Here is a 20,555-nt window from a genome sequence, read left to right as displayed (position 1 = left end):
AGACGACACGCAAGTTTTATTTTATATCAGAAAAGATCGATTATTTTATTGATGTAATTAAATTTTTACTTCCTTATTACAAGGAATTATTGTAATCGCGAAAAATTTCGGTTTTCGGATTTCAACGGAAATAACCATTTTTGCCTTTCCGAATCCATTTTTTACTAGTACTTCGGCGTATGTACGTACGTATGTATCTCGCATAACTAAAAAACGATTAGCCGTAGAATGTTGAAAATTTGGATTTAGGACTGTTATAACATCTAGTTGTGTACTTCTTATTTTGATTGCAATCGGCTGGACCAAAAGTGTCCAAAAAAAGCCTAACATCCAAAAACATTTTATTTTGGACTTTTTCTTAACTGCAGTAATAAGCCCTCGTTGATATATTTTCAACGACATATCATAAGGAGTACTTATTTTCATTGTATCCAGAGTTATAACCAAATAAAATTGTAATAAATGAAATATTTGGATTTTACAAGGGGAAGGCATATCGGTTCGAATCCGACTTCATCTCATTTTTTTTGTTACCTTTTTTTTTTATTAATTTAAATATATTGATTTCTTAATTTATTAACCTCTGATTGCAAAAAGAAAAAAATTACTATAAATAATAATTCAATAGTAACAAAAAAAAGTAATAGAAAATATAAATATATAAAAATATATTTAGGTTTAGAAGGAAGTCATGTGATGTCCATATCAGATTTTTTCTTAACGATATAGTAACATTCCAAAGTCACCATCAGTTATTTGGTGCTTAATTAAGTAATTGTAATGATAAGGGTTACAAAATTCTATCGTAATGTTCTATGCAGCTATCAAATACATGACTTTTATATCATAAAAATTGTTTCCTCGTTCACTTACGTCATTTGCAAAGATACGAAGCTACTTATAAAAAGCAACTCAATGCCTATTATACATTTGTTTTATTTTTGTAATATTTTTGGTAGATACTGTAGAATAGAATTCGTGGTGTCGAACAGTTTATTATTTACCTCGTGGTCATATGATATGTATTTGGTTTTTGATACCTACGTGAAAAGAATTTCTGCGCATGCGCGGTTTACATATAGTGTAGTATACACCCTACTTTTCCGTTTACCATGCTGTATGATACTTAGATTCAATCAGTACTTAACATTGCTCATTAATAAGGTAATGATTTTTTTTCTGCAATATCGTAAATTAGTTTTTATGAGTCATTTTAAACAAAAGTAATATTTTTTCTAATCGTTTTCTTTTTATTTATTAATTTAATATATGACAGTTTTGCTTTTATTTGTTCCACGATTGTTTAATTTTTATTTCATTTTTATGTGGTAATATCTCATTTTATATGTATTAATTATGTTGTATGTTGTAAATCGATCTTGTGACAACACAAAACCATTATTTTTTGTTTCAAAATTTTTAAATAGTTTTTTTTTAGTAAGTGCAGTAAATATTTTTGTATTTACCTGCCAAATTTTTAATTATTTTGTAACCTATTTTATGTAAAAATAATTACATTTTTTTATTTTTAATTATAAAATTTTGTTATTACTGTGCTGTGCACAGGATTGGTGCTAAAAAAATTATTTTTATTTAGAAAAAGAATAAAGAATTACGTATTTTGTCAGTGATGTAGAGTTCTGTCTTCGAATATTGGTTCATTTCAAAAATAGTAAAAAATATAATTAATTTTACATATTATCTGTTGACGATACTAAAATAACCACAATTTCTTTATTTTAATTAAATCAATATTAACATCGTATCGATTACTATTGTTTTTTGTAATGTGTAATTTTTATTTTTGTTTCCTTTTTTTGAGTATGAATTTAGAGGCATTTCTCCTAAATAATTTCTTGTGTGATTCAGTTTAATTTTTTTTTAAATTGGTCACACATTGTGTCATTTTTTATATAAGTCATACTTCCGTAACGGTGATTGCGTTGTAGCAAATTATTATTTTTTTATAATATTTATTAAATTCTTTTCTTTTAAGCAAATTTTACAAAACTTTGATTGATGTTCATACGAAACGTTTACACAAAGAAAGATAAACGGAAATATTTAAAAATCGTTAGCAAAGTAGGAAAAAATCCTTCGTTTATCTTTTATTAAGCTTTAGATAATTTGTTAAGAACTGCTATTGTGTCTTTTAACAGCCAGCACGTCTCGATCGACCAAAAAGAATATATTTTTATCTGTTTGCAAAGGTAGGACATGGTTTTTTTTTTAAATTTCATATAGTTTATGTATTATGAATCTCTTTAACTATAACTGGAGAATGTTTTGTATTACAGCTATCAGTATTTTATATTACAGCTATCAATCATCCCACATTCGAGCAAAATGATGGGACGTTGTCTCGTGTTTTTTTTTTTTTTTGGTATTAAAATTCAACTCCTGTGAATAATAACTAAACAGTAAAATTACATTAATATGGATTTTGATTCAGTGTACAGGGTTTATATTGTTGATTGGCACACCAGAGATGAAGTGTGTAATTTTTGAATGGTTGCATTTAGTGGAAAAGTCAAATAACGAAAATATTTTAGTATTATGTCTTTTAACCAAAGATTTGTGGAAATTTCAAACATGTTAATAGGATATTTTTAATACATTACAAAAAAATCATTGAAAAGTTCGATGTATGAATTTTTATTTGCTTTTCTTTAACTCACAATGTTTTTTTCATGTTTGTTCCCAAATCTTGCATCCTTAATTTGTACTTCCTGATTGCCTATTGATGAAATTTTGCACGGTTACTAAGGTCGGGTGACAATACCATTACTTTTGTAAACATCCCCCCGTACAGGGATAAATTAAGGGTGCAGGTGTAACAATTTAATGTACAGAAAATTGTTTAATTATCACAAACTAGTAATATTTATAATAAATTAAATATCACAGAATTGTGGTTGTTAATTAAGTAAATGAAATAAAAACTTCACTTTGAAAAATCTTCACTATTTCGTTACTTTGTATAGTAAATGTTTGATTAAAGATTTGATATTTTATAAATATATTAGAAATTCCAATATATGATTTTATCTTTTGACATCCAAATTAAACTCATGCAATCTATGAAAATAATTTGATTAAAGTATGACTAAAAAGTATAAAGCAAGTTTTTAAAAATTTTGTAAAATTTTTGTTATTTGTACATATTTATAAAAAAAATTATATTTACATATAAAACTGGGAAAAAAGTGTAATAAAGTAAGTTAGGTTTTTTGACTGAAGCGTTTTCGTTAAAAAAGAATGAGCTTTATATCTAGATGAGATGTTTAATTAAATTGTTTGTACAGTTTGTGTTCGTTACCTTTAAATAACGTTAAACAAAAATTGTAATTTTTTTACAATTTCAGAAAGAGCGGTTATTCATTAATATCAGATTTCGTAAAAATTTATTTTATTAATACCGACAGAACTGTGTAAATTTCCGACGAAGCCTGGTATTTATTATATTTTCCTTACACGAAATAAAATCGTAGAATAGTCGGAAAACGGGTGATTAAAAAGTGTCGTAAATAATTCGCTTACAGTCCTGTTGCTTAGCAGCCTAAAAAAATTTTAATTTAAAAGTATGTTTTAAAAGGTACTAATATAATTTAAAAACCTAAAATCGTATTTTTTTTGTTCCCACCCCGTTATGGATTTTTTAGTAAGACCTACCCTTATAAATTATCTTACCCGTCCGTATCATCTCGATCATACTCAGGATCATCTCCGCTTGCCGCCCCGTTTTAAAGGCCAGATTTGCACTCTTGGAACTTCTCGTTCGGAAGAAGATAATGTACACGGAGCAGGTTAGGGTGATGCGTAGACATCGCTTGTCCGCAGGTGGCAGCAGAGATGGGATTAAGTCTACGAAAGGCAGATGGACCTTCAGAGATGACTAGCTCGCAAAGACGGGGTACTGAAGTACTAAATTAAATCCTTATCGACCATGGGTGTTTTAAGGCATACCTATGTGCGCGGGAGTGCGATTATTGCTGGAAGGAAGATACTGCAGATTATACGGTGTTCGTGTGCGATCTGTTCCTGCAACATAGGGAAACATGCCGGAGAGAATTCAGTATGCTTATCCCCAGCGAATATTATGTCGTCCATGATGTTGGTTAAAATTATCCAGACAAAGATAGAGGATGAAGTGCAGGAGTGAGGAATCCCTCCTGAATTTACTTTGAGGCTGTGTTCATATCAAAGGAGGTCCAGCCAGCCCCAAGGTGGAGAAAACAAAACCTAAAATTAAATTCAAAAAAATTAAATAAAATTTCAATTTATCCATCTAGTTTGGTGTTATGAACTCATACATACATTCAAATATCCTTCAGAATTTTTCAATGCGTTAGTGTTTTTGGTTAGAGTAGGTCATGAAACATGATGAACTATAAAAACCCTGTCATGCAAAATTTGACCGATTAGAGTACTTTAGTCTTATTTAGAATACTGTACAGTTTAATAGTATTATGGAGTGCAGAATAGCTATAAAATAATGTACAGAAAATTAAGTTTATTAATATAATCAGGGCAATAATAAAATTTTGCGAAGATAATACTATCGATTTGTTGTAGGTAGCAATAAAACGAACTAATCGTTGTAATGTACTGGTTGTTCATTCATTATATAAAAAAAATCCTATTAATATAATTTTTTTTCGGAGGAGGGAAATTAATTCCATTACAGAATTTTCCAGTTCATTTTATACCAGTTTATGAATATCATTAATTAGGTGTCTGCTGCTTAATCATTTAATTGCTTGTATTAAATTGAAAGTGTTTGAGGGGAAATTCGCTCAAGGCCATAGATTTAGGCTTGAAGATTACAAATATATGATATGGTATTTATGTGTGTGCACATAAAGTTGCGTTCTTTTTTTTGTAATTTGCTTCTTACTCAGCTTGTAGGCATATGTAACTCTGTTCTCAGAGTAAATGTAACGATTCAGATAATTTTTCAGAGTTAAAAAATGTTGTATATCATCAATTATAATAAAACATTTAGGTCTTGAAGGAGCTTTAAATTTATGATTACTAAAAAAAGGTGAAAAAAGAAAACCTTTTTATTGCTTTAAATATATGAATGTTAATGAAATCTGGGAACCCTTAAATAACTTTTCAACAGTTAAACATAAAAAAAAAATAAATTTATTAGATTCTCTTACCTTAAAACGATCTATTTTTCGATATAACTCCAAAACACCCTCAGTAGATCCCTACTGGAGGGATTAAAAAATATTAGTTGGAAAGGATAGGTTAAGAAACATAATTTTAAAATGCATTAAAAAAAATAAAATTTAACGTGAAAAACTTAGGTTACAACAATACTATTCAAAATGGCGGCCTTTTAATATTTTTAATTTAGTTTTAAATGTGTTCACCTAAAACTTCTTCATACACAACGGGTCACAATCCGTTGTGTATGAAGTGGACGCTTATGAGGCTGTGTTGAATTTGTATCTGACTGTACCTTCTGTTAATTAACACATCCCGAAAGATGGAAATGGGTTTATCAGTCATGAGAATTACTGTGTTTCTGTCGTAATTTCCAACATCTTCTATGCAAAAACTCGGGGTTATTCCAAGTCGTAATCTTTCAATTCTTGAACAACCATCAGTTTTTAGGAGTGAAACTTCGTCAAAATGCAGTATTCTTCTGACAGTTGATAGAAAATGTTTAGAACGGAGAAATGTCGACGTACCGAACGCCGAGGACTAGCTTTTGTTGTTTATGTTACTTGTTAATGTTCTCCGGTGTTCGTACGGATTCAGCCTTGCCGATAGTTTTGTTTTTATATCGACGCTGTTCTCTTGAAATTATCAATTCAAAACATGATCGTATTACGAGTAGGCAAACTACATTAAGATGTTGACGGAGTCTTCTCTTCGTGAGCACGACAGAGTCGTTTTTGAAAAATGTTTTCAACCGAAAATTCAGTGAATCGTGTTCCACGGTTCCATTAGAGATGGCAATTAGTAAGGGGTTAGTCTCCTCGTAGAACGATAGGGTTCTACGACCACTATAACAATAACACACACACAATAACACATAAAAATTTGTCAGGTTTTTCTGCTCTACTTGGATAAATTCCTGGTAGAGATAAAATTAAGAAAGTGCTTACATACACATGTTTTATATTTACGTAAATAACATTGCCCGAAAAATCTGATATTTTAACGTTAATAGAAATTTACCCAAGCATTACCTCCCATAACTGATGTTTGTGCAAGGTACTCTATAATTTAAATTAATTTAACATGTAAACGGAAGTACAACAATGATTTTTCACTTGCGACTGTACTGATTACACAAAACTAGTTGCGCTCTGATTTTTTAGGAATGTTCTTTCTTTTTCAAGGATAGAAAAATAACGTGGATTCGAATTATAGAAATATAGATAAGAATCGGTTTATCTTGAAAACGTGTAACGTTTTTAGAACGCCTACGACATAACATTTCATGCAGTAATGTATGTACACATAAACAAATATTTAATAATGATTATAACTTAGCATAATTAAAAAAGCTTCAAAGCGAACTATGTTATTATTTGCAGACGAAATGAATTTAATCATTCCCCACGAGAATTTATATGTAATCAGACACCCGCCTCTCCCAGAAATTATATGTTATACATTTATCATAGTTATTTTTATACGAAATTTAACTGTCAGCTCTGATTAAAGGATATGAACTGTTTTTCATTAAGAGACTAGCAGATCCGGCTATGATTCGCTACTGCTAGATTTGAATAAATACATAGATTAAATGAACACAATTGAAAGTATGATAAAACAAAAAAAAACTGAACATTACGGAACTTCACAAAATTTAACCTTTCACTTCATAATAGTCAGAATGTAAATAAATTCAGTTGTAAAAACAGCAGTACATATCGTACCGACAACACAGTGTTGATTCAAAATACCCCTTACTTTCTTTCTACCGGTCATATCGAGGATTTCAATAGCTTTAAACCTTCTCCGGACAACGCGGACCATTTTGCAAAAACCTTCGCGTAAATCGGTCCAGTAGTTATTTAGTCTATAATGGACATACATACGAACACTGCCTTTTGCATATACCTTCCGTTATCATATGCGTGATAAATGGCCTAAAGAGTGGGTTTCAAACACCCCACAAAAAATTCGCAAAAACATAAAATTTTTAATTTGAAGCTATGAATCTCACATAATCTTACATATGACCACCATCAAAGCTTGTTTGTCAAGCCCATTCTGGGATTCCGTCCTAAAATTATTTTTTATCTTTTAGTGTGTTTAATTTAAGAGTGGTTTTTAAAATTTTTTTTTATATTATCTTATATTTTTATTATTATTTTTTATATTTTTTATTACCTACTTTCTAGTCTTCATAAGTTATAAAAAACAGCCCCACTAGCGCACTGGTTTGAGCGAAAGATCGGATCGGTATGTTTTACGGTGGGTGAGTTCAATCAAAACGTAGGGCTAAACGATTTTTATTTCTGGGTAACCAAGATCCAGTCCATCAAGAGTATATCCGATGCGTTTAACAGTTAGCGCTTGACCTGCTGATACATACGCCGTTTGAATCGTGAAAATCGGAGGAGCGGTTGCCGAGATATTCCGGTGGCACTCCATCGCACCCCCTCACCAATTTCCGAACGGCGCCCCGGGGGCACTTGAAATTTATTATCATCCGACGGGTACCACTGGGATCGGATGTGGAATCGTCGAGGGGTAGAAGAAATTTTTTAAAGCTCTAGGACCGACTGTTTTCAAGATAATTGCGTTTTAGTCCGAAAATTCGGATTCTGTTAAAAAGTACTATCGTTTGTCAAAACATCGGTCGCTACTGTAGAGAATTTCTAGTAGCAACTGTATACCCTAATATATAACTCACTTGTTTATAAAATTAATAGCGTGTTATCATTTAGCTCCAGTTGTTATACTAAATAGAGCCCTACATTTTGTTAAAATTATGTATTACGAAAGTGTGCAAATTTTAGATCCAAACTTACCGAAACAGGCTGGGTTGTCTTTCACAAAGAAAGTATGCATGTGAATGAGGTCGCATAAGTTCAAGGGTGATTTTTTCTCTCGGCAACTTAGGAGCACCTTAGCTATTTGAAAATGTTGCTTAAATGTGTTGTCATCAGGAGCAAATCTGTGTTCAAAATTTCAGAGCGGAGTGGATAAGCGGAAGTACTTCAAGATTCGACTGAAAGGTTCCGTACCATGAACCTCACGTACATAGTCCAAGAGGGAGTTAATTAAAGTGGCAAATAATAAAAAAGCCTTAGATGACTATAAATGTCACCAGCGTTCACTCTTCCGCTGTTAAAAAATTCAGTCAGTAGAGTTATTTTAGACGTTTTGACATAGCAGATGGATCTTCTTTTTAATTATTCACCTGTAATAATTTCTAGTAATTCGATACAGATAGCGGCAGTTCTTTTAAAAATAAAATTCTACAAATAATTAAAATACATTTTTTTCCTAATGATAATTAATTTGAATTACTTTAAATGCGTAGTAAATGTAATTTTCTAAAGCTCTAAACTTAAATTTGATAAATAATTGTATATTCTTGTTTAATTTTTAAAAATAATTCACCGAATAAATGCGTTTCCTTTGAAATACGTTGATATGGATACTAACAATAACGATATATACATGAAGAAATATTGTCGAGGGATAACTCTTTGAATCGATTTATCGTTTTAAGTTTATTCGGGTTTTGAAAACTTTTTTGATTTTACTTTTGGTGGGAGCGGCGATGGATATTACGAATATTTTCTTTGCCTTCCGATGATTTAGAATTTCATTTAAAGTTTCTCTTTTAAAACTTTCATGAATCATTTGAAAAATGATTTCTTAAAAAATAATTTTTATTTCTAACTCAAAGCACATTTTTGAACTGAAATAATGAGCGATCTCTTTACATAATTTATAAGTTGCGACTGAAATTTGAATATTCATTGCTGTAACAATTATGCTGATTTCGTTGTAGAGCAGTAACATCTCTGCGTTTCATCCGTAATGATTTTGAGTTTAGTATGAATCTCGATTAAGCTTGTCATTTCTATATGCAAAATAATTCTTCTCGTCCAGCATATATAGAATGTTAAAAAAAGTGTACCAACTTTTAAAAACCTTTTTAACAATGAAACATAGAAAAATATAATTTAGCAAATGTTCTCAATTCAAATGGATCTGTTTTTCGGTATCATACTAGCACACCCTAAACCTATGAAGGGGAGGAACATAAACATTCTAAATGTTAAAGGATTGGGACACGTAATTTTTAAGAGCATTAAAAAATAAAACGTAAAAACTATGAACTGCAACCCCGATCAAAGTGTTAGTAATTAAATGTTTTTCATAACTATTTTCAGAAGTGAACTACACAGTACCTCTTAAATAACTGCTTGACGCTAATTAACAAATGTTTCTACCACAAAACAAAATCTGTCTGTTTTTCATTATCAGTTTACTACTTGAAGTGTTTTCTAGGCCAGTTTTGAAACTAGCTGTGAAAAACGTTAAATGTCTGCTATTGTTAGGGCTGTTGTAGCTTCAAATTTTTTACGCCGAAAGTTTCGTTCTTTAATCCCCTTTAAAATGATGTGTCTTAAATTCTTTCCTTCTAAAATTGTAATTGTTCGTTATGAGGATTCCGGGTTATGGAGGGGAACCCATCGGGTTGGTCTAGTGGTAAACGCGTCTTCCCAAATCAGCTGATTTGGAAAGTCGAGAGTTACAGCGTTCAAGTCCTAGTAAAGCCAGTTATTTTTACATGGATTTGAATACTAGATCGTGGATACCGGTGTTCTTTGGTGGTTGGGTTTCAATTAACCACACATCTCAGGAATGGTCGAACTGAGAATGTACAAGACTACACTTCATTTACACTCATACATATCATCCTCATTCATCATCTGAAGAATTATCTAAACGGTAGTTACCGGAGGCTAAACAGGAAAAAGAGAGAGAGAGGGATATGGGGAGGGGGGTCTCGTACTTCAAATACATCCTTCTAATTAGGAGCATTTGTAGTGGCAGCTCGTAGCTAAAATTAGTGGCGGTGCTGCTACATTTTTTTTTCTTTTCAAGACCACGGTTAAAGTTTTCTGTAAAAGAAAAGAATCAAATAGAATAGCTGCAAGCAGGATAAAAATAAAATTCTACACTTTATCACATTCAAGAATGTGGTACACGCATACGGTTACGGGTAATATGGTTTGATGTGAAGCACAATAAACACATTGTGCTTAAAATTTATGCAACAACAATATATATATATATATATATATATATATATATATATATATAAAACGAACGGGTTGTATTTTAATACTCCAATCGTACAAGTATTCATTCTTATAAGAGAGACTTCATTTCTTTATGGGGTCTAGTTGTGTAATAAACATCATTAATTACAGAGAAAACATATCCAAATAGTATTAATTTATATCAGATATTTGTGCATCTGATATTTTACGGTCATACCAACGACTTTGAGCTGATGGGGTGTAAAGAATTAATTTATAATGTACCCTTTCTGTGGGAGACATTGCCTTCATTATATACACTCTTTGTTATCAGGGGATAAGTGAAACTTAATATGAAAAGAGTAAAGTTGGACTATTATCTCTTAAATTATTAGTATTTTTTTGGATTTTAAAAGTTTTAAATAAAAAATCATTTGGTTGATAAGAATTAATCTTACATAAAAAAAATTGAATTTTTTGTTAATAATTCTACGGTACTGTTTGTTTAAATACATATTAGTGTATTTTAAACCTCTTATCTTTAACCTTACGCAAAAATCTTTACAAATAAAATTCATTAATTAAAAATAGTACAAGTTGATTGATTTTTTAAAAGCATTTTTAAAATTTATTTATTTTAATTCTGTTGGCTTGATTTCGCGGTTGAAAACAAAAAATCATCTTGTTTTTATTAAGAATAAAAAGTAACTGATAACATTCGTGTTATCTTAAATGGAATAAGTTCAATTCTTTTTTATAGTACCGACATTAATGAGGAGAGAAATTTAAACGTCAACTACGTGGCGGTTCGGAAAGTTCTTGGGCTGACAAAAACAAAAGATTTTTCAGATTTTTTTTTTTAATTTTACGACGTAATCATTTTGCAATTTGCTATAATTTTACCAACGACTTGGGAAATTTTTATTACCGTCAGAGTTGCAAACATTAACTTTGTGATCTCAATAGATACTTTCTTTTTGACCAGATGTGGACATTTAGGCTGAATAGTACTACAGTAGTAAAGCGTAATGCTGCCGGGTGTTGGTTATGCCCTGTTTTTAGGTAGTCTATGAGCACCTGTCTGAATCCGAAAATCCATAGCCATGACTTTTCTCGCTGATAAAACCGTTTACGCTTTGTTTGGCGAACTTTCACTTACTACCACCTAAATTTGGTCTCTGGCGTGTAATAGCGAATTCATGTTTCATCTACTTTTATCAAACGTCGAACAAACTCAGCGGAATCGCGTTTAAATAAGTGTAAATATCTTCGAGAAATGTTCAGTCAAATGCGCATTTGGTCGACTGTTAAGACATTTAATTCAGCAGCCCACTTTTTACCGTCGAAAACGAAGGGGAAAAATCATTTAAAGTTTATTATAACTCTTTTGGATGTCCGTCATACAAATTCGGCTCTCCGATTTGTTTAGTTATTGTAGGATGGAATAGTTATTCTTCTAGTCAATGTTTGTGCTACTTTTGTATCCGGGTGGCATCTAATGTCAGGTCGTATACAACGATTATAATTATTGCACCTGATATATATATTTATATAAATGTATCCCTCTCTCTTTCTTTCTTTCTCTCTTTCTTAGAGAGAGAGAGAGTACAATGAAAGAAAGCATGTAATGGTTTTGGTTGATGTGTTTGTACTTAGCTGTTTATAAGTTAACATTCAATCGTGCATTAGAAACGAACCGGTTTGTACAGCAACAGTTTTTTTTAAATTTAAAATACTATTTTAAGTGATAAAAGCTGTTAACTTTCTTAGATGAATAAATTATGGTTTTAATGTTCTTTAATAATAGTGCATTTCAATTAAAAAATGTGTAATGGGTTTTTGTGAGCGTGACAGTTCGCTATAGATAAGCCAATCTCTGTCTTGCATTTTCTTTTTTTAATTTCCGAAAAGAAAAAGCCGCTGTTATTATTATTATTATTATTATTATTCATCGATAAACTTCCGTGTTTTACTGTAAAAATAAAAATTAAATAAAATTTTAATTAATTCGTATGTAGTTATCTGATATTTATCCAGTTTTCCCAACTCAAATCTTAAGTAAAATGATATTAAGCTTTTTTTTTTTGTCTACTAATAATTTAATCTAATTCTAGCCGTTAAAAAATAAAAAATAAAAAATTATCCTACATTGTTATAGTAATGAATTCATAAATAGAACACAAACAAAACAAAAAATCTGATGAGGACACCATATGACTTCCTTCTATGACTATTAAATTACTTACACACTTTTTTTTTTTAAATGGTGAGTACATAACATTTTATTTCATTAATAACTTCTGATATTTTTTGATATATATATTTTTTTTATTGTTATTATTGAATTATTAATAAATCAATATATTTAATTAAAAAAAATTAAAAAAGAAAGAAGGAGATGAAGTCTGATTCGAAGCGATGTGCCTTCCCCTTGTAAGATACAAATATTACATTAATTAAAATTTCATTTGGCTGTAACTCTGAAACCAATAAAAATAAGTACCACTTATTTTTATTGTTCCACTTATGTTGAAAAGCTCTGAGTAAGGGCTTATTACTGCAGTTAAGAAAAAGTCTAAAATGTAATTTTTTTGGATTTTGGACTTTTTTTGGACACTTTTGGTTTAATCGATTGCAATCAAAAAGGGGAAATACGCAACTAGATGTTATAACAGTCCTAAATCTAAAATTCAACATCCTACGGCCAATCGTGTTTGAGTTATGCGAGATATATTCGTACGTACAGATGTCATACCGAAACTAGTCAAATAATGTTAGGAAAGATATGTCTCTGTTAAGTTAAACACGTAATGTAAGTTTATATTTAATAATCCTTTTAGCCTTCTTGGTACATTAGGTTCATCGCTTTGTAATTGTTAATTATCAGGATTGAAACAAAAAAATGTATTTTTTTAGTTTTTTTCTTTTTTAAATAAAATTGAATTTTTAAATTAATTTCCAGGTAACTTTCAGTTATCAGGCAGTATTAATAAAAGCATTTTTTTTTAATGTAACTTCATTCTTGTGGACTCCATTATTCTTGAAACGGTTCTCTGCACGTTGTCTAAAAGAGTCCAACGACTTACCCGGAACTATGGAATTCACTGGATGATATCTGTTACTGATTCATTTAATTCCTGTATGTGTAACGTCAGTTGTAATAGACCTTATGTTTTAAGTAGCTTCATAAGAAACACGGATATAAATTGGGTGTGCCCGCTGTATAACCATTACGAAAAATAAAATACAGCGAAAACACTTCCCAAACAATATTCCTCGAAACTTACTTGGATAAGATGTAGTGCCAACTTGTTAAAATATTTGTAGGCGATTTTCAACACGGAGTCGGTAATTTTGTAAGATCATTCGGTATACCCGTATAACGCTCAGATATTACCTTATCACGTCATGGGCCCGTGTCGTCTTTAAAGTTCCTATATGTAAAATTAATCGACTGAAGACCGATCTTTGGTTATGCGCATGGTTGATCGATGTATAAGCAAATTTTCTTCGTTGTTTGTTTTGGTTAACCACCCTCTAGCCGAGTGATATGTCGATTTAATCGCGTAAATGGTATTTCGTTTTCATCATCTGATAACAATAAAACTCGCTATAAGTTGTAGTTGTGTCGGTCGATCGTTTTTAACAACTTAATGCAAAATTGTCTGTTATGTCGAATCCCTATGCGGTATTCCGGAATCATTTAAAATTTAAATGGATGGATTATAAATCCGAGTGAAATATCCGCTCGATACTCATAAGCGTTACAGAATGTCATCGAGCGGAACGGCGTGACCTTGTACGGTCGCTCTGACTTCTTACTTTCTGGAGTACACACACTACGTGAGTAACAAGCATGTTTATTATTAATATTTTAGTATTTGATACACAAAGCGATTAGTTTTTTTTTTTGCACGACCCGGTGCTTTTACAGAAATACGTATATATGTTCATTTATACATTTTATATTAAAATTTTGTATTAGAATTTAAAAAATATTTCTCTTTCTGTTTTTATATTTTACGATGTTGATTATGTTTTTTTGTATATATGAGACCAAGGTGAACCATATGTCCTAATTCCTTGGACTAATTCTAATGATAAGAAATCGATAACTTATGAGAAAAACAAAAATATTAAGTTTATTATCCCTCCCGCCCTGAATGAAATTCCCCGAATACGTAGTGACCAAAGTGACATACTAAAAATAAAATATTTTAGTTAGCTAAGGAGCTTTAGATAATGTGAAATAATTTACTTACCCTTGAAATAAATTTTGAGGTATGAGACCATGAAGACTGCTTAGTCTGTCTGCTCCCTTGATTGATGGTGACTAAAATTAAACGGAATCATTTTTGTAGTATACAGAAATAATATCATCGGATCGGCCATCCAGTTTGTAGATTTCAAGGAAAAAGATTAGGCCAACATACATACAAAACCGTTACAAAATGTTTCAGGACTAAGGGTATAAAAACGGGTGCAATCTCGTGGACGAAGTTGTGACTTATCTCGAGGGGTTTATGAACAACTTCAAGTGTCCAACTCCAAAGTTCATTCAGTTTCGATTTGTGGTTCGTATTGTATTTGTTTTTGTGAATTTTTTCGTGCCTATTATTGGATTTTTAAGAAATGGAACAACGAACGAACATTAAAGTTTGTTTTTTGCTGGGAAAAGTGTGCAAAAAGTTTTGAAGTATTGGAATGCTGCCTACCGTGCATGAATTACTGTTGCTGTCTACTTCCCTAAAACGGTTGTTGGACCGAAATGTGGTGACCTGTGACCATATTTGCATAAATAAGAATTGATTCCTATTTCATTACAATGCGCCAATTTACACAACCACCATTGTACGGCAGGTTTTTGGCCAAATATCAGGCGACAGTGCTGGATCAACTTCTATACTCAAGGGCCGGATATAGCCCCTGTAGACTATTTTCTATTGCTAAGGTCAAGATGTTTAAGAAAAGGAACTGTACGAGTCGATAGATTCCATACAAGAATATGTTACAAGCATCTAAGGATGATTCTAAAAGAAAATTTCTGTAGGACTTTTGACAGCTTTTATAACGGATCTTAACTGTATCGCATTGATGAGGTACTGTATAAAAGCATAAATACAAATAAATATTTTCCCCATTTTTTAGGTTTTTTTATTTATAACCTCAGTCCTAGAACTTGTACAGGCTGTACATACATACTTGTGGAAATTTTCACCGGTAAAGATTGTATTTTTTTTTTACAAATTTTGACCGATTAGAACACTTTCACTTGTAGCGCTCCAGTATAAATTGCAGAGCCAGTTAAACTAAATGTGTAAAGTATTTTGTAATTACTTTCTATCAGGTCTTTTTTTAAAAAACATTATGTTATTTTTTATTATAAAGATGTTTAGGAGCCAATCCTTGGATCAAACGTTTAATTATGAATTCCAAGAAAAACATCCTACTGAAACGAAGGCTCTTTTTTAAAAAAATGTTTACATTACAGTATCTATCTTTTATTATTTATGATAATTAAAATATAGTTGGTTAAATGAAGCAGCAGCAGTCTTATATTTCATTTAATAGTGGTCATTATTTGGGGTGAATTGATTATACTTTGTTGGTAAACTAACCTGCAAAAAAAGCTGTTAGGTGTTCCACAAGACTATAGTTGTAAGTTATGTCTTTATACAGATGTTTATCATCTCGCTTCTACTCAATATTCTTTATGACATCGCGTGTTTTTCTGCTCTATATTGCTTTTTATTTGTAAACTTGTCATCGTATTACTATTTTCTTAATATATATGTATATATATATATATATCAGCTAAAACAAAGGTATATTTATTACCGGTAAAGTTACTTTGTTAATGAAACTAGGATGAGAAAATATTTTTGTAAAAAATATTTCTACCAATTTTTAAAAAGCTATTAAATTCATTTCATTTAAAAGCTTTCATTTTGATTACCTCCTCCTACTTTTTTCTCTTTCGTTTTTATTCTTTTGTTACTTTTTTTTTATAAAAATGAAATAGGAAATACTATTATCAATTAAATGTTGAAAAAAATAGCAACATAAAAATGTAAATTATAAACTTTTATTCATTCATTCTAATTCGGATAAGTAACCCGTTATTTTTCGTAATTTATGGCATGATCAAAAAAAAATACAGACACCAACAATGATATCGGTTAGAAAAATAGATAAAAATACGGAACGATATTTCCTTAATTTAATAATGTTCTTTTATCATTGTCATTTTCCTTCACTTTCTCTCAATTTAATAGAAAGTATTAAGAATTATTATTATTTTTAGAGAGAAAGTATTTCCCACCAAGATCTTACTTGAAAATTTTATGTATATATAAATATGCACGCGCACGCGGTTCATTCCATCAATAACTTTTCAACCAGTTAACAGAGAAATGTAATTTCTGCAAATGCTCTGCCTTCAAACAATCTTTTTTCCGTATCAGAACTAGCATATTCTCAAACGCTCAGCGGACCCCGTGGACGGCAACTCAAAACTTTTAGATGGAAAAAATTAAGACATCATTTTAATTGACATTAAAAAACAAAAGTTTTGACGTAAAAAACTTAGGACTACGACTATTGTAACTAAAATGTTGATCGTTTAATTGTTTTTTACAGTTTTAATGAAAATATTACTGGGATGGTGAACTTTAGACCATTATTGAAATTAGACGTATATTTCGAGTTACCTCGTCAAAATATCTATTTTTCAAACGCTAAATGCCTTTTTTCCTCTGAATTGTTGACTTCAATTGTGAACTCCGTACAAAAGGTCTTCCAGCGACAATAGATGACTGATATTAAAGGCCAGGGAAATTGCCAACAATAATGGTCTTCAATTTAAAGTTAGTCGTGGATGATGTGAGAAACTCGTGAAAAGGCAATGTCTGTTATTGCATCGCAGAACCTCCATTTGCCAGAAGCTACCATCAGATTACGAGCATAAATTAGTATACTATCAACGTTACGTAATCGATCTACAATTAAAGAAACAATACTGTCTCGGTCTAATCGGTAATGCTGATGAAATCGCTGTGTTCTTTGATATGCTTCCAAATTACACCGTAAGTGCGAAGGGACAAGACCAAATTGGATATGAGAAAGTAAGAGTAACTGTTATGTTGAGCGCTACTCTGGACGGAAATAAATTATATCCGTATGTAATTCTCAATAGGAAAACTGTGCCAAAAGAAAGGTTCTGTGATGGTGTATTTGTTCGAGCTCAACAGAACGCCTGGATGATGAGCGATCTAATATATGACCGGTTAGGATGTGTACGGGCACGTAGACTGGTGGTCTTCTGAAACGAAACGGTATGTTAGTGTTGGATGCTTTTCGTGCTCATTTGTCAGACAACATAAAAAAACTGACAAATGGAAAATACCATTTAGTTCTAATTCCTGGAGGTATGATAAGTTACTTACAACCACTGGTTATCGGGATTAATAAATCTTTTTAAGGTCGTATTCGTGCCCAATACGATCAGCGGTTGACTGAAGACGATCATCCCGTTACACCGAGCGGCAAAATTAAACAAGCGAGCAGTTACGGTTGTAGAAAGATTTTGAAAGCTTGGAATGATTTGCCACCAGAAATAATTAAAACGTCATTCTAGAAGTGCTGTTTGTCGAATGCATCGGATGGTTCTGAAGACGATGTACTTTGGAACCACAGTGACGCAGATAAATCCGAGTCAGATGAAACTGACGATGACGACTTGACTTAAACTTAGAAAGCTAAGTTTAAGTCACGAAAAATTATTGTGATTAGTGATAAAATACCGTTATAAAGCTAAATACGTACGTAAGTAACTACATTAAATTTGAGGTATTATAAAATATAGCATTAAGTACTTTCGATTTAGGTATTTATTGTATATTTGGATTATTCAATAAATTGTTGTAAGTAGCTAGTATTTAACTTTTTACATTTATTTTTCAAAATAGGATGAACTTGATGAGAAATACTGATAAATACAAAATACTTATATGACTTTATAATAAATAATTTACACAATATTTTAATATTTCTACTGGATATTTGTATTTTTTACAGAAATTATCTACTAATTTTAGGGTAATCTTAAATTCGAAGAACTACGGTATATATAAAATTATGTAATGTATATAAATTACATGTAATATAAAGATTACTTCAACAAATAGCTGGTTTATTTTTTATTTTATTTTTTTGCTATATTGAACTTTTTTTTATGCTATTATAAAAAAAAACTGGTTGCGATAGCTATTACAATTTATTGAAATGTTACTGTTGTTATTTATTTAGTAGATTGATATTAACGTACAGTATAAATTATCCATTAAATTGAAAATTTCACTGTGGGGTAAATTATTCATTAAAATATCACTTAGTGTCCATCATATTTTTATATATATAAAAAAAGAATATTATTATTTAAAAAAAGAATTGTATGGAATAAATTAAAATTATAGAAAACTGTTTTATACTGAAGTTTATTCTTAAGTAGAGAATAAATACTTTGTTCATACTATTTTTTTGCTGTGTTAAATAAGTACTGAATGATAAACTTTGCACTTTAATCGGTTTAATTTTGGTTAAGATTATAATCTCGGTTTTCATGTGTGCAAGGATTTTAGCAGTTAACCAATCGCTTTGTAAATATTTAATTTTTAGTGATATAACATGTATATGAATATATTGTAAGTAAGGATTTCTTAATTTTTATTATTAAAAAGTCTTTCTTAAGTTATTTGGTGCGATTAATATAGCCAAGTATGATCTTATACTGTGTGAGCAACTTAAAACCGAACCGCTACAAATTAAATAAAGCTGCGTCATATCACACATTTAATAAATATAATGTAAATTTAATTCTGTATTTAAATTAGTAAAAGTTTGTATACTTACTATATTTTTACAACAGAAATGTTCAACGTGAGACCCTGCGCAACGATGAAGGTTTTTGTGCTCGAGTGATCATGTCGAAAGTCACCTGATGCAAAATATCAATGCTGTGGATTTCTTGTTACATGTTCGCCTTTAATTATCTATAGTGTTGGGATTCGTTTCATAAAGTATCCTTTAAATTACCTCGAAGGAAAATCGCAACCAGCCTGTTGTTGAAAACACTGAGGCCACTATATGATGACAGTTCGTTCTTCGGTAAAAACCGCTTTGACGCATGCTAGTGAATAGTTTAATGTGTGACACGTTGTACCGTCATAAAGCCATAGTCTTTTCCACGTTCTGTTAACTGAACGTAGAATTTTTTAAAAATTTAAAAATACACTTCTGGTATTGATAGTGCGAAAAAAGTTTGTGCAAAATTGGTCCCAAAAAACCTCACTGTTGAACAGAAAAACAACAGGATGGACGTGCGCTGTGATCTTCTCGGGCGAATTGAAAGTGATCCTGATTTTCTAAAAAAATTTATTACTGGTGATGAAACTTTATATTTGAGTACGACCCAGGAAAAAACGGCAAGGGATGACCAAAATGTTGCTGAAATTGTAAGAAGATGGGGCTTGTCGCATGCTAAACAAAAATGTCGTATTGAGTAAATTTTGAGTAAGTTTTTCTTAACTTTAACGTGGAAATTTTTTTTACATCCCTACTTAGGACCGTTGAAATCTACCTCCCCCTTTCGACGTGCCGAAAGAGATTTTTTTTTAATATAGCATGATAGAATTTCAATAATTAAAATAATTACAGTAAATATTGTTTAATTACTTACAAAGTATCGACGATTTTAGCTAACCGATAGTCACAATAACCGATGTTTAGATAGCTTAGTGGTACTAGTTTAATATGCCATCTAAACGGGTATTGTAATACAGTAAAATAATAATCATTAAAAATAATAATAATTTATTTCCGTAATAAAATAATATAAAAATAAAATATGCAATAATAAATACTGTACAAATACGATAGAGTCAAAGAAGATAGAGAAAAATAGTAAAAATTACTTTTTCTGCAAAAAGTAGTTTATTTTGCTTTGTTTCGAACATTTCGTGTTAGTAATACAGTTTTTGAGGGTTCTTTTCTAAATCAAAACAAACCCTCTTTGTTTATTCATTAGACATCTATATAAAACTGAGAAACCGGAAAACGGTTTTCATTGCCGCTAAAACTTCTGGAAGATTTGGCGGGTTGATGTGTCTTCATCGTCATCTTCGTTGTCATTACCTACATCCCCGTCATCTTCGTTGTCATTACCTACATCCCCGTCTATTTCTGCTAGTATTGAAGCCATTCATCATCTGATGATGTTACACATCATCATTTGTTACGGTT

General features: G+C 30.8%; 1 protein-coding gene across 5 annotated transcripts in view; it reads left to right on the top strand.

The window, feature by feature from the left end:
- The window catches only part of ATP8A (ATPase phospholipid transporting 8A1), a 453,786-nt gene that overhangs the window by 98,256 nt on the left and 334,975 nt on the right, over positions 1 to 20,555 (top strand). Inside the window, exon 1 of one of the 5 annotated variants that reach the window (XM_075356437.1) lies at positions 1,146 to 1,164. The exons of the other annotated variants lie outside the window; for them this stretch is intronic. The gene's annotated coding sequence lies outside the window, so the exon portion shown is untranslated. Of the gene's footprint in view, positions 1 to 1,145; positions 1,165 to 20,555 lie in introns of those variants that run through there. 5 annotated transcript variants of the gene reach the window in all.

Source organism: Lycorma delicatula, chromosome 2 (genome assembly GCF_047948215.1).
Source record: "Lycorma delicatula isolate Av1 chromosome 2, ASM4794821v1, whole genome shotgun sequence".
Lineage (NCBI taxonomy): Eukaryota > Metazoa > Arthropoda > Insecta > Hemiptera > Fulgoridae > Lycorma > Lycorma delicatula.
This window is presented reverse-complemented; position numbering and strand designations above follow the sequence as displayed.